This window comes from Eurosta solidaginis, chromosome X (assembly GCF_040869045.1).
Source record: "Eurosta solidaginis isolate ZX-2024a chromosome X, ASM4086904v1, whole genome shotgun sequence".
Taxonomy (NCBI): Eukaryota; Metazoa; Arthropoda; class Insecta; order Diptera; family Tephritidae; genus Eurosta; species Eurosta solidaginis.
This window is the reverse complement of record NC_090324.1, coordinates 56823030-56832414: the sequence shown is the minus strand read 5'-3', so window position 1 is coordinate 56832414 and position 9385 is coordinate 56823030. Positions and strand designations below refer to the sequence as shown.

At 40.0% G+C, this 9385-nt stretch overlaps 1 pseudogene; it reads left to right on the top strand.

Moving 5' to 3' along the window:
* The first annotated feature begins 3187 nt into the window (after positions 1-3187).
* Positions 3188-5594, top strand: LOC137234948 (protein FAM91A1-like; annotated as a pseudogene).
* The last annotated feature ends 3791 nt before the right edge of the window (positions 5595-9385 follow it).

Sequence of the window (9385 nt, the reverse complement as noted above, 5' to 3'; positions counted from 1 at the left end):
GTATATCAGATCGGGTGGGTCCCCGAGAGTACCCAACCGAAGATCGTGCTTTGCGCGAGCAGCGATCCGAAGGATGGTGGCAATGTGCCCGACGTCATGATTTCGGCGTAGACGTCGCCGCCTAGAACGAGGCGAATTGGGGTAGACGCATAAAAGTGGGGGTCCGAAAGACGGATGTGCTCGTAAGGAGCCGCGACGCTGGGATCGACGTTCTAAGTTGGACTGACGCGCCTGAACTCGTGGACGCAGACTGCGTGAGTCATCACCGTCTTACTCTGCCCATGTTTGCCTCTAAAACGAATAAAACAGCCGGTTTCGCCGTCGGCGTTGGTTGTCGGCAGTGCTAACTCTCGCGAACATGCGTCTATGAGTTCCCGAATGAGGTGCAGACGCCCTACGGCTTCCACCTTCACGATCGCAGTTGGCGCCAGAGCAGCCATTGGAAGAAGAGTTGGGCCGTCTGAGGCGCGGGCCGGAATGACCCCGTTCCGGAATGAACTGTGTTGGGGTAGCTGGCGCAGCCGAGTGGCCAGTCTACCGTCTCGATGGTCTTCCTTCACGTGTCGTATCGCGTGTAGCTGGCGTGGCCGAGGGGCCAGTCTCCGATCGCGCGTTGGTCAATGTGCTTGCGTGCGTTGTTGCGTAGGTGGACGAAACGGCCGTGATTCCGCTCCACTTTTTCCTCGTCGTTCGTGTGCTAAAAGGGTTCGGAACGGCAGTGGGTCCGATCCCCTAGTGTTGGAGCTTACTATATGGGAGCCCGCTCCACTCCCGGATGGCAGTTGTGGTTCTTTTGCAAAGGCCGACTCGGACGCGTGGAGAGACAGCGCCTCATCCATCGTCCCGTCGTCCACCTCTTGCATCGTAGGCATCAGCTCATAACTGTCTTCCTCTCCTTCCATGACCAGCTGGTTCCAGCTCTTCGGCAGCTCTGGCTCGGACGACAAGTCCTCCATCGACAGGTGCAGCGTGGTATGATGGTTGCTACCACATCTTCGGCACCTGCCCTGACTTGTGCAGTTTCGGGCAGTACCATTGAAAGACAATTTTGGCAGTACTTGGCCTTTATAATTTCGCGCAGTCGTTGCAGCGGGGACTTCGCGCGGTATATCGGGCATGACCTGAAGGGATGTTTCGCGTCGCATAAATGGCACGGCCGTGTGTAACGAGCGGCCTGGCGCTCGGTCCTCTTCCGTAGCGAAGCGTAACGAGTCATTCTATTTAGAGAAGATGGAATAAAAATAAAGGGAACTTGTTGATTTATTATGACTATGGTACGCGTTCGGCGGCGAGTAAGCCCCAATTATATTATTGGTTGCTTTTGAAATTTCGCGCGTGAGTAGGGTGAAAACATGTCTAAATGCCTACGAGAATATATTCATCTCGCGTACGTTATGTGCGTGGCCTCTTTCCCCGCACGTTATGTGCCTGGGTCTTTAGTGCCTTATTCTGTTTATTTTTGTGTCATCCGGTAGCGCTTCAGCTAGTCAGGCATACTAGTGCTGCAGAAAAATGGACATTTAAGTTGCTTGGTACTCATATTTTGGTACCGAACCGGGTAGAGGGCGTATAATGTGGGATCTTTCCAGTCGTTGTTATTTGTGTTGTTGGTACCCAACAACTTTCCTGCCCGCCACAGAAAAAAAAAATTTGGTCAGCAAAATTTTATGCTGTACAAAGAAAAAATAAAAAATTTTCGTTTTGGACGAGGAGAAAAATTTGTCCAATGAACCATTATTTTGTATAGCCCTTCGACTATTTGTTCAACTTTTCCCCAAGTATGCTTGTAGTCCTGTTTTATTGATGGTCTTTATTAAAAGGCACGGTTCCCGAAGCGTATTTGGCTCCGATAGCGATTTACCAGAAACGGGTTTTTGGGTACCCGTTTGCATCTTTTTATGCATCCCTAATACAATGTACATTTAAAACTCGGCATATATATGTACATACGTTGGTACAAGTATATCGGCAGTCAGTGCACGGGCTTTACCGCATTGGTAGATTGACCTACCTTTTTGATCCATTTTCATTTTCTACTACTTTTACGACTTCTGCTACCAAAACTTAGATTCTACCAATATTTCAGTATTTTCGCACTGAAAACGTATACTGCATTACAGTATTGAATTGCCGAGCCCACCCAACTAATATTAGGAGGCGATACTGACCAAATCAGTCAATTTTGACAAATTTGTGAATAACTTAAACAGGAAATGAATTTTTTTGATTAGAGAAATGTAGTAACTGAGCACGTGAGTATTTACTGCGCTATTTTTTCTCAGTTTTTTTTGAATAGTTTGAACGCCAATAAAAAGTTTTACGTAAATGATGACATGCCGAAATCGGTTGTTTGGCGGCAGTACTTTTGGTACACTGGAAAATTGTTGTGGTAGTAAGACGTTGTGGCAAAAGTCTCGTGAGTGTTTATAGCTCGAAATACAGGAAAAAGGCAAGTATCATAAGCTATGTTTCTACACATTTACATGGATTTTGCTTGCAAATTTTTGTTGAACATTCAAACATACATATGTATAGGAAAAATGTGAACATTCAAACACACATATGTATAGAATGTAAATTTCAATGGCATTGAAACAAACGGGAAGCAAAATCGACTGATTCACTGCTTCGCTTCTCCGTTACTTCATTTTCATTCTTTTGAAATTTACGGCGCGTGGGTAGCGTACGCTGAGCGTAGACGAGAAAAAATTGGTAAGTAAATTTTATTAGGTGATAATTTAATATATTTTATTTATTAATTAATTAATTTTTTCTTTCTTTTCAGGTTACTGGCATGGATGGGGTGACGATTCTACACGTTGGCATGGACACCGGAATTGATTGGTTTTTCTTCGGATTTATTTTTTCTTTTTAGGTTACCGGCATTGCAAAGGGGTGCTCCCACTGCGGCGTCGGCCGCGCCGTCAGTTGTCACACCTTTGCGATGCCCATTGATTGTATGCACTAATGGCTTTTTATCTTTTTCTTTGCAGATTTTGTCATGGATATTTTTCGGCCACATTTCCAAAAGTAAATAAAAGCAAAAATTTGTATTTTTCCAAAAATTTGGCACCGATGTAGTTGTAATACACTTACAATATAAAAACGTAGGTTACGTGCGCAACGTAAAGTAAGATAACAAAAAACCCATAAAGAGTGAGTTTAATGAAACAAAAAATTTAAAAAAATGACCCCGGAGAAGGTGGCTGACGACATTGGAAATTGCGTGCGACAAAACATTCCATGGGCTGCTGTCCCAATACACCTGAAACAGGTGATGCATAACAATCAGCGCTATATGTTTTCAATTACAGTATCAATAATCAATTACGATTCCGCGGCAATCTGGCGCCCAAAGTATTCCGTCATGAGCAACGCTACTATGAATTACTAGTGCAGAAGAGCATCAATGGTTTGCTGTTATTTCCTTATCATTTGGCTGATATAATAACGAAAGGCTTGCGCGTAACGGCCTTTAATTATTATCTCGATTTATTGAGTCAATTGCTGCGCAATGATAAATCGTATGCTACGCTACCAAATTGCACAGCCGCTGATTGTCTGCGTGTATTGGGTATTGGACGTAATGAATACCTTTCGCTGATAAGCGAACTCAAAACGCATATAACGCGTACATGGTCATTTAGTGCCAAACCAAATCCATTGGATTTCTTGCCACGCCTTCCTGTGCGTATACGCATTGAACCGTGGTGGCGTATCGAAGTGGGCTATGTACTGGAAGCGGATATACGTTTTGTAACTACACCTGAACGTAGCCTAATTGATGATCTAATAGATTTTGCCTCACACACGGCGGGTAAATGTGATTATAGCGTTGTTCATAGATTATATCGTATGGGTTTGATTTACTTGGATATATCCATATCAGGTGAGGAGCGTATCAGCATACCGCCGCTGCGTAATTTCGTAGTGGATCGCATTAGCGGTGATTATCTTGAAAATCTACTTTATAAAATCTTCGTAAGCGCCGATGAGCATATGACCATTGCAGGGTTGGCGCATGTGTTGCAAGTTGATTTGGGTACAGTCAAACAAGCCGCCTCCCTCCTTTGCCGTTTTGGGTTTTGCACGACGTACAGATCCCATCTGCGGTAGCCCATGTACAGAGATGAAATATCACGCCACATGTTAACAATATCAATTAGAGCAAACAATAACGCGTGAGCTACCTCAAATTACGCCGTTGAATTAAAATAATTTTTTATTGCCGCAGCAAGATAAGCAATAAGATAAAAATAGTAGTTCAATTGGTTATCTCTCCAGCGATGGTAATACACGCGACTTCAACTTTACTTTACCACGCATCTTTCTTGGGTATGGCAAATTGCTTGTGAATATACTACATTCCGATTCAAACATTTTAAATACTGAGGATTTCCATAATCTCAATGATCAATTGAAGAATATCTGCATTTTAATACAAGGCTATGGCAGACGGCAACCTGGTCAATTGCGTTATGAGGCATTCCCGTTCGATCGTGATGATCCATGCCAGCGGACATGGTCTAACCATAAAACTGTACAACAGCTGGCTAATTACTTAGATTTAGAACATAACTGTGGTTTTCTAACATTATACCGGTCTAACTATATACCGGTGTACCCGATATTGGTTGCGAATTTTTTGAGCTGCAAGTACGTTTAAAACATCCCAAAAGTAAAACAAAATCAGCGGTCACAACAACCGCGGGCGTTATAAGCAGCAAAACAAATGTGCCAAATTCAAATGCTACAGCTACTGCAACAACAAGCACGGCATCAAAAAACCAGCACAAGAACCACAAGGGTTAAGTCTTGTTAGTCTTGTTCTAAGTTCGCTAAATGCCGCTTGTGTAGTTGCGCAATGTATAGACTAGGAAGATAGTCCGGTGTTTGGTGCATGGATTCAAAGGTTTAGATTCCACATTGATTGTGACCTCCCTGGTACAAATTATCCTCAATCCTGACTGTCGCACTGTGCGAGGAATACAAGCGCTGATAGAGTGCGAATGGAGTCAGGTCGTCCATTTGCGTCACGTCATCGCTACGCATGCTACACTCCTGCACAGACTCGTCCGAAAAATTCGGGTGCCACATTTGTGCTGTTACTCGATTGTATTTATCAATTATATACGCAATTCCCTTGCAGTTTTGAATTTAGTTCACAAATGCTAATTTTATTGTATGAACATAGTTACTTATCGCAATTTGGAACATTTTTATGTGATTCCGAATGCGAACGCCACGAACTGAACGTACATACACGCACGACTAGTCTATGGTCATATTTAAATCGGCCAGATATTTTGAAAAATATGCTAAATCCGTTATATTAACCCAATTCAAATGTTATTTGGCCTAGTGTGGCGCTAATCTCACTGGAACTTTGGAGGAAACTGTATCTGCGTTGGACAATTGAGCATACAGAGAACTTGAATGTAGACCTGACCGAGAGTATTCAGAATTTCACAGCCCACGTCATACAACATGGGGTAAACATAAAAATGCTGAAGGGTGGAATGAATATTGAGGTGCGGCAGGTAAAACGTAAAGCACTGTCACAGTATTTAGATACGGACTTTTTGAAGCGTTAATGCAAGTCCATGGAGCAGCACACCAATTTTAATAACGCAGTTTTAGCTAATCGTAAACGTTTGTCGACCGAATTATCTGCAACATAGCAACAGAAAGATGGTACGACTAAAAAGGGTCGTGTCAGTGGATCGCAAACAGAGGACATTTCACGCATGTGGAATGATTCACGTACACGTATGTCAAGGTCAAGCACAATAGCCTACGGTTAGTATAATTTGTGGTCTAAAATATATATCGTCGGTGAAAGTTCCAACCAACTGTTCTTGTTGTATTCTTTGAGTTTTTGAAGTGATTATATCAAATCGCCTCCAAGACTATCGGTTTACTACCGGGCTATGGGATTATCTCCACTTTTTGGTATTAAGGCCCATCTATGGTATAAAACTTTTTATATGTGGTTTGAGCTTTCATAGACGATATAAACGTATTTACAGAAATGAATATGTGCAATGGAAAACTTCATATTTCCTATCAATAAAATTAGGTGTTATAAAATACGCGACGCTTATGTGCATCCACAATTCATTGCGGACGTTATGAAACCAATGAAGATTTATGAAATCATGGATCAGGAAGTACCCAATTTATCTGGTGGTGGAAAGAGTTACACTTCTCTCTCAAAAAAATGGATCTAATAATCAATGAAAAAAAAGAGGGTGAGTCTGAATTTGAATTACTACTAATGTAGATGCCCGTATAGTCCTATAGGTTCGCCTTTGTATATGTACACGCTCTCATCTTCCACCTACCCTCAGCACGTAGGTGATTAAATTCTGAATTACCCCAATTCCTTTCAAAATATATATCTTCCAATACTTTTCATATATTGAAATGCCACAAATTGTTGGTGGCAGCGGCAGCGGTACTAAGGTGGGAGATATAAATATGGATTAGTGCAACTTTGATTCCGGAAAGTTTAGCATATATAGTTGTGAGGTAATTAAATGCATATATGAAAGCTATAGGAAATTGTTGCATGTGTGTGCCAAATGCTGGATAATGTTACCAGCATTTATGTATTTGTTTCTTTTTTACGCCTCGATTCTGAGCGTTACCGGTAAAATAGTTCCCAGAACATTGTGTAACCGAATATCGTTACCAGTTCTTTTATTCGCGATTTTGGCCCAAGTGGTAACGCTGTCATCACCAAGAAACTCACCAGTGTCTATGGAGAAATTTGAATGGTAGTCTTCTCGCTTTCACGGTTGCCACTTTGGTCAATTTGGACCAAAAATGGTCCCTTCCAACCCCATTTGGTTCGCTGGTCCCTTTTCTTCAATTTTGGTCCTTTTTAGGCAGTAGCCACGATTGGTACTTTTCTTTCTTTTTTGTAAAAATTCACAGTATTTCCCAAAAATTCGCCACACTTTCGTTAGCCCCCATATAATTTTGAATTTACTTCAATGGAACTCTCACCATAAAAAATTGCTCAGTCAGTAAAATGTACCAGAAAAATAACATTTACCTAGGATATAATTAAGTCAGGCATTAAAAAGAAAAGTGTTGGCAAACACATTGTCGTTAATTGTTGATGAAATAACCGACTAATCAAAAAAAAAACTCTTGTTTTATGATAATATTAATAACGGCTAGATATTTCGATCGATTATACAACACTATGTAAAATATATGAAAATAAAAATTTCTTCTCGCCTAGTATACTTTCAAACTTATACTTTCAAAACTTATACAAAGAAATTCGATGCATTACTTCTCGTTTGGAAATTTGATATTTAAATCTTCCTCACCCAGCTCAATGAGTTCAAGGAATTCCAGGACTATTGTGGTGTTAAACCACACAAGGTAATTGAAAACTAAGTATCTTCGCACAAGAAATATTTTAGCTCGAAGACAGAAGGAAGCAAATGCAAAAGAGATTTGATTGATTTCCTTCCGAAATATTTTGTATAAAATTATTCGCGTAGGTGCTAGCAGAATCCCTGAGTCCTGGGATCTAAACTCACACTTACTGAATCTAGAATCTGATATTAAGTTTAAACGCTAAGAGAAAAAGTAAGCATCTGTAAAAATAGCACTAACAAAATTGCCTAGTTTCATTTATGATTTACTGAGTTTTCCACATACATAGTTCGGCAACACCAGAACGCAAATTTTGAACCGTTTCTTACTAAAACCTAACTGCACTATACATTTTATTTCATTGCAATCAACGACATAATGCTGGAACAAAGAGCTTTTTGACCAAAACTAGGTTCACAACGTTTTGTTGGTGAAAGCCATAAACTTATCCTATGTCAAAATATAGTACCATTTTTGGTTGCGTGCCCTATATTTGTTTGTTCAGCTTGAATTAAAGGTCTTCACTATGTTTAGTCAAATTTTATATAGAAACATCCTAAAATTTTGTATTTTATACTAATAAAATAAAACAAAAATTTGGTTCTTTTTTTCGATGAATTTTGGTCCCAAATGAAAACATGGTGTTCGCTTTACCGAAAATGTTTCACTTGTAGATACGAGGTTAACGAATAAACGGGACGATGTGTATATGCATATTATGCATGTTAGGTTTCTACATAGGTATATTGTAATTTATTCTGTGAAAGTACATAATGTAAACAAATATGTATAGCAAGAGGCAACACTTTTTTACTATTATCTTTACTTATTTGCGCTTACAATTCTTTATTTTTCAGTTTTGTCCTTTTCTGAACAACAGCTGTTGTGTGGTTATTTCGATGTAACCACCTACTTTTGTGGGTAAAAAATTATCCGGCTTCTTTCGCAGGTAGAATACCAAAAGGATGTAAAAGTTGACACTTGATTTCGTTACCGTGGTGAAGAATGTTGTTACCATACTAGAATCGGGGCGTTAGTGACAATTTTGCTTGAAGCGATTGCTAAAAATATATAATATTGATTATGTATTACAATATATTTGTAGTTAACTTAATATTCGAAGCAAAGTACAACATACAAACTTATAAATAATTGTTTCTAGGTTTAAATTATTACCAATTACACAGCCCATTTTGTTTCATGCCCCTACATCAGTTTGCCATCAGTTTCCACCATTCGCTATACTGGCGTCCAAACCAAAAAGGCGGACGTGAAGTGTAAAAAGCGAATTCGGAAAAATTTGAATTATTATTTGGGAAATTTAATGTGAACATCAAATTTAAAACCCTGTTTCATATTTCACCGTTAATTTTAAGATTCATAAAAGACGGGAAGGGACTATATTGTCTTTTTGCTATGGACATCGGGATAGTTTCCAAGTCCTTTCACTTTCACTCACCCGATGATACGCAAACCATGAATTTAGTTTGGAAATATGGATCGTCAATGATTATGCCAAAAAAATCCTCACGTTTACGGTCCATTTTTGGACGATGCATTAATTTACGGGTTGACACTTTTGAGGCGTGACATTTAAAATATTTTCTTTGCGCTCAAAATTAATGAGCTATGAAGCTGAATGCTTAGATTTTTTTTTTTAATTATTTGAAGGTTGTGGGGGTTTTCGTTCGAATTTTTGAGTAGTCAAGCGCTGTCCTAGAATATTCGAATTGGCTTCATTAAAATTTCTAAAAGTATAAGGAATTTAACCCTGCTAATATCGGGGGAAGATGAGTTTTCTTATCCGCGGTAGGCTTGCGATGTGCCTCGTTGCGCGGCAACAAGTGCAGCTGTTTTCTGTGGCAGAGCGGTTCGCCCTTCTGCGGTAGGGTTTTCTGTTGTCCTCGTTATGGGATAGCGAGTAAATTTGGGTTTGTTTTGAAAATTGTAAATAAAATAGGCCGAAGGCCTTTATGTTCTTTGGCAGATA